The sequence below is a fragment of the Nelumbo lutea genome, chromosome 6, assembly GCF_056320005.1.
Source record: "Nelumbo lutea isolate HS-2025 chromosome 6, American lotus-T2T, whole genome shotgun sequence".
Lineage (NCBI taxonomy): Eukaryota > Viridiplantae > Streptophyta > Magnoliopsida > Proteales > Nelumbonaceae > Nelumbo > Nelumbo lutea.
This window is the reverse complement of record NC_142689.1, coordinates 36,656,984-36,663,213: the sequence shown is the minus strand read 5'-3', so window position 1 is coordinate 36,663,213 and position 6,230 is coordinate 36,656,984.

Below are 6,230 nucleotides of genomic sequence, written 5' to 3'. Positions count from 1 at the left end.
AAGGGATATTAAGGGGGCATTCTTTTTCTGGATTTTGAGGGGGGGGGGGAAGTTGGTCAATGGGATTTTGATTTCCATTGACCAACAATTTCATGCTCTTTTTTCATATTTATGTGGGGATCAGGGAAAGTTTATTTTCCTGGGTGTTACTTATCCAGGTAAGTGATACCCTTCTCCTAAGTGGGTAAATAACTTTCTCACCTTGGGGTAAAGTTATCAACACTTGAATGGGACAAAAATGCCCCTTGTAATAATGAATTTTTATGACTAAAATGGTCATTGCTTTATTTACATGAGAAATAAAAGAACATGGGTAAATGCACTTACCTGGGTAAATCTTTCCTAGGAAACATTTACTTGGGCAAGTGCATTTACCTGGATAAATAGCTTACTGAAAAGCAAGCAGGCCTAAATAAAACCATTATTCTAAATAAATTAAGGGTTCATTTTGTTCGTGGGAATAGGGATCTGGAATCAGAATCAGAATGGACCATTCTGGCCAATTCCAACTGGTTTGGTTGGACAAAATCCGAATCCCATTCCTATTCCTAGGCCATTCTCGTCTAAACCAAATAGACTATGGAAATGGACTCCGATTCCAAGATATTTTGGTTCTGGTTCTAGCTGCAAACCAAATTGACCAAAGAGATCAATACATTGAATGATAGAAATAAGAGAATTGAGGTAAAATCCGAGGCCCTTTTTCTTCAGCCTTTCTTCAAGGGACCTCAAAGCTTAAGCGTCACAAGACTTTCAAAACACCAAGTTATTTAATATTTGGGGATAGGGATGCCACCTATGTTGCCGTAGTTTTTGCAATGACTATAAAATATTTAATTGTCTGCAATCTAAGGCCATCTTTGGGAGTGCTTATTCAAAATAAGTGCTTATTTGGGCCATTAAGCACTTATTGGTATTTGGTAAATAAGCCCAAAATAAGTGCTTATTTAAAAAATAATGGCTTATTTTTTAAGCCCAAATTTTCATCTTTTTTAAAGTGATTATACAATAAGCGCTTATTCAATTTTTTACCACTTACAAAATTATCCATGGTTGAAATTTATAAAAGTACTTCCGTAAAAGTTCGTTTATAAAAGCACTTTTATAAAGTATTTTCGTAAAAGTGTTTTTGTGAAAATACTTTTATAAAAACTTTTATGAAAGTATTTTTGTGAAAGCACTTTTACAAAAGCACTTTATAAAAATACTTTTATGAAAGCACTTCTACAAAAGTACTTTTATGAAAGCATTTTTAAGAAAGTACTTTTATAAAAGTATTTTTACGAAAGTACTTTTATGAAATTACTTTTACGGTACTTTTATAAAAGTGCTTTAGTAAAAATACTTTTATAAAAGTGCTTTCATAAAGTTACTCTCATAAAAGTGTTTTTATAAAAGTTATTTAATAAAAGTGCTTCCAAAGGATGTATTTTGAAAATTAGAAAGAAATTGAATGACAAAATAGTCACAAATGCTTATTAGAGAAAAAGACTACCAAATGCCCAATATTTTAAAATAAATGCTTATTTTAAAAAATAAGCTCTTAAAAAAGTTGGGTGCCATATGCAAATAAATACTTATTCGAATAAGCACTTATTTTTAAATTAAGCACTCCCAAACATGGCCTAAATACTAGCGGAAATAACATGAAAGAATAGTGCAACGATAAATTTGAAGAAAACTTTAGAGAATTAAAGTATTGATATGTTATTTTGGTGCTTTTTGTCGTGACACATCATTGTTAGAATAGCTATATCAATTGTATTGGAAGTGTTCTACTGTACGTCCTGGTAACACTGAATGTGATAATACAAACACATAGAGATATGAGGTCTCTTTTTAGGATATATATAAACATTGAAGTGAGATAGAGGTAAATATTAAAGCGGAAGGAGATTTAAAGTGAGGGGGAATAATGTTCAAGTTTTTTTCAGTAATCCAAAGTGGAACATAATATAAAACTTGGGGGAAGTGGTTGTTCACATAAGCGGTGTGAAGGTGGGCAAAGAAATCTTTAATTATAAAAAGTGTTAATAAATATTAATAGATTTAAATTTGAAAAAGAAATTTGTTTTGTATATGCTAGGAACAATATGAAGGTTTTGAACCAATTATTTCCATTCAATGCTAGGCTATTTGGAGATCTTTTTGGTTTTGACATTTGTGTAACCCATTGTAGTAGTTGTGTAATGTTTGTTCCTTGGACAAACTTTGGTTATATTGAACCTTTAGTAACTGTGCAAGATTACTATTTAAGTTCAATGGTTATTATTTATGTACATTGTATTTTTAGTCCTTAGCTTTTTCTCGTATCACTTGCTGATCTTTTAAAGTTAAGGGTTCGACTATGATACAGGAAAGAAGAAAATCTTGTGATCAATTAATGGGTATCATAAACATGTTAATCTATAAGATGCTATTTATCAAAATTCATGTATAGATTTTAATTGGTCAAAACTCTTCTGACATCATATCTTTCGGTATTATAGATTTTTTTTTCTTTTATATTTAAAAAAAAAAAGATAAGGTAAAATTTATTAAGAAAAACAAAAGCATACAAGAAGTATACAAATCAAAAGCGGCTACAAAATGAGCCAGATGAAAGAAACTAACAACCCCTTAAACAGGCCCAAGCACAGACCAAACATACAAGCCTGGACCCAAACAAAAAGCTAACACCAGCAACAATACCTCAACAAACAAGGAACACTTCACCCTAACAGCTCTAGAACTAAGTCCCAAGAACCCAAAATACTCTCTCGCCTCAAACAATTGAAGGACCTCCCCCTTCCCTCTTTGTCCATCCCTAGTACAAAGAGACAAAGAACTTTGGCCAAGACTTTTCTACCTCTACCCCCTCTTCCCCTTCCATGAATACTATCTTTACTTCTAGGCTTTGTTGGAATTAATGTAAGACTCTTAGGCTCCATTTGGAAGGAGTACAAATACAAATATGTAGAGCACAAAACCTTATATTTTGTATAGATTTGTACCGTACATATTTGTATTTGTATTCCTTCGGAACTGAGCCTTCACAAAATTAAAGGCACTTGGTTTCCTCTAACTTAAAGAGATTGAAATATGCCATTAACAAAACAATAGCATGTAATTTACTCCATGGTTCAAAATTAACAAAAGGCATCAACTTTTGTTAAGGATACAGCCATGTTACCTTCATGATAACTTGCTAACAATTATAATTGTTATTAGTTTATCTTCTTATGTTATTTTCTGTTTTCTGGTTGATCGATGTAACCACTTACATATTGAAAACTATTTATTTTATTTATTGCCACCAAGACTCTCCTCATGCATATACACTAAGGGAGTCATCTATCTTTCTGTTCAATATTTATTTACAAGAAAAATGGCTTAAGACGGCGGTCTTTCTAACCACTGCTATACTAATATCTAAGACCGTTGCCTCTATTGAATTTAAGAACAGGCACGGCAGTCTAAGAGAATAGACACGATGCTTTTAAAAATAAACCAGATTTGAACCGGCCTAACAAAAGGATGCGGGAAAGCCAAAAATACTTCTCTCGTGCACTCTCCACTTCCTGTTCAACGAGACAAAGGGTCTCCTTGCAGAGAACCGGATAATAGTTTCTTTGACGAAGAAGAATATTGCAGAGGGAGAATCACTGAATCATTGATCAAATAGAGATTGAGAAGGAAATCTAGGGTTACAAGTGTTATGCGACTCCGAATCCAGCATCAACTTTGCTTGAGAAGGGTGAAGATTTCTTTCAATTTGGAGATATCCAAGTCAACATTGACCCTTATTCGTTTGAGTAGGAGAAGAGAAGGTAATGTCATATCCTTCTTGGTTTAACATTTATACTTTTAAAGCAGGAGGTTGAAGGGTATAAGGGAAGGGTTTTCGATGAAAAACCCTTTGGTCATCAAGTTAGTAACCTAATGAAAAACCCTTCGGAGCCCAGAGCATCATTCTTTCTGCCTTCTTCTCTTTGATCAGTATCTGTTTGTGGCCTTGGAAAACCCCGTCGATGAGAGTTTTTCCTTAACCTATGCCCTCCTTCCTCTTAATGTGCCCATCTATTCAGCTTAACAAACCCTCTACTTCTATTCTGTTTCCCTAAACTTGTTCCAGTGGAGTTTCCAGTAGAAAAAATCTTCTCCATTGACGTGCTCCGTGTTTATATGGTTCTTCACTATTTTCTTTGATTTTAGAAGTGAATTGTCACTTCCCACATAGGTTTTGTTCCTCCTCCTCCTGCACCCTCTAAGGGCAATGAAACCAAGGCTGTGGAGAAATTGATTACCTGAATCTTCCTTGCCCCATACTATACGAAAAAATCAATTGAGAAGCTCTAAGTGAGTCTTTTTCTTAGTATTCTATTTTTTTACCGTTTCTCACTGCCCTTTTTTTTAATGGTTTTGTAGGTTTTAGTTCATTTCCCCCCTTTAAATAATCTATTTGATCTTTGAGTGCTTTCCTCTCTAGTGATTATGACATTATTTTCATTTATTTATTTCAATCATCTTTGTTTCAATTTAGTCTGATTTGAGATCAAATGGACGGTGAATAGGTGAAATGATGGAAAACATGAATCCATTACTCCAAGATGAAATAATGGAATTATGAATTCATATTTTATTGTCAATGGAATTTTTGTTTATGTTGTTTTTTTCTCGTTCCTGCTCATATTTTGCGTATGAGACTTCTGACGGTGTTGAAATTTTAGTGTTGTTTCTTGTGAACTTAATTTTTGACAATGTTATGAGCACTTTTGATATAATTATGATGCTTTGCAAATTAGTTGTAGATTGTAGATCCCCATTTAAAGGTACTACATCAGAAATTAATGCCATCTCCTAAACATATTCCGTCATTCATTTTTTTTGTTAGAACTGTCTGGAATATCACATGAGAAAACTTAATTTGTGAAACTTAACTTAAGCTTTATGCTTTTTACTTGATTTAATCTACTTAATGTGTGCTAACATATGCATATGCAAATACTTTTTTTTTTTTTGTGAACATATAGTCATATACACATGCTTATGTACGTAAACATAGATGCATAAACGAAAGTTTATGCCATGTGTAGGCATGGACAATTTAGATGATAATTTCTGATGAGGCCTATAAATTGCAAACAACAATCAAAACATGAAAAAGTTTCTATTAGTTTCCCTTGTTTTGGGTATTAGTGAGGAGCAGAAGTGTTTAGCATGAACTAAAGAGTTTATTTAGGAGAATTTGTTTACAAAAATGATGAATTGGGTTTATTCTTTAAGTGGCAAATCATATTTTGGCCAAATTGGGGAGAGTGCATTGCCATTCCAATATGTTTAGTAGAGAGGCTGAGAGGGGACCTTTGCATTGCTTGGGAACAGATTTTTTGACTAATTCATTGCAAATTTTTGTTCAACTCTGTATTTCTTTCTTTTAGTCATTTAGTACAATGTTTATGAGTCTACATGCATTTGTAGGTGATGATTCTGATACTGAATCCCCTGGAGACAATCACACTTCGGGAACAAGTTTGAAGCAACATGGAGATTCTCAGAAGTCAATTAAAGATTCCAATAGTGAACATAATGAGCAACAAAGAACATTGACAAATGGAAGTGAGAACCCAATAAATGAGATGGATGGTAGTAGCAATTTACCTGCCAATGAATCTCACCATCCAATGGGAGAGATTGTGTCTTCAGTGGATCCGGGACTAGTTATCCTACACTTGGACTTGAATTATGTGCAGAAAAGCATGCAAGTAAACTAAATGGCTCCAACTTCAATGTCAAGCGTTCGACTTTCTGGGGAAGGAACACTGTAAGATGTTCAACCCTGTTAACAGAGCAAGGGTAGTGCTAAAACCCAGAAGTTTAGGGGGTCTTTGTTGCAAAACAAAGTTTGGATGGCTAAGTGACACCACCCCCTAAACCCTAAGTACATGGTGGTAGTTTGTAATTTACCTTTCTTTCTTTTGATGGATAATACATGATGAGCACTTGGCCATCTGAATGCTGTCAGTATCTTGTCACACCATTGACACTGATCTCTGCAAACCCTAATCGGCAATTGGCCTCTCTTTGTGGTTGCATTGTTGTTCTAACTTTTTTTATTTAGAATAGTTACTGTAAATAAGAAGTTTCTTATACTTTCTAAAATATCAGTGTTCTCAATTCTTGCTTAAGTACTAGGATATGAGATGTTTCATTCTTAGAATCAAAGTTCTGACATATTGTTCTTAATCCTT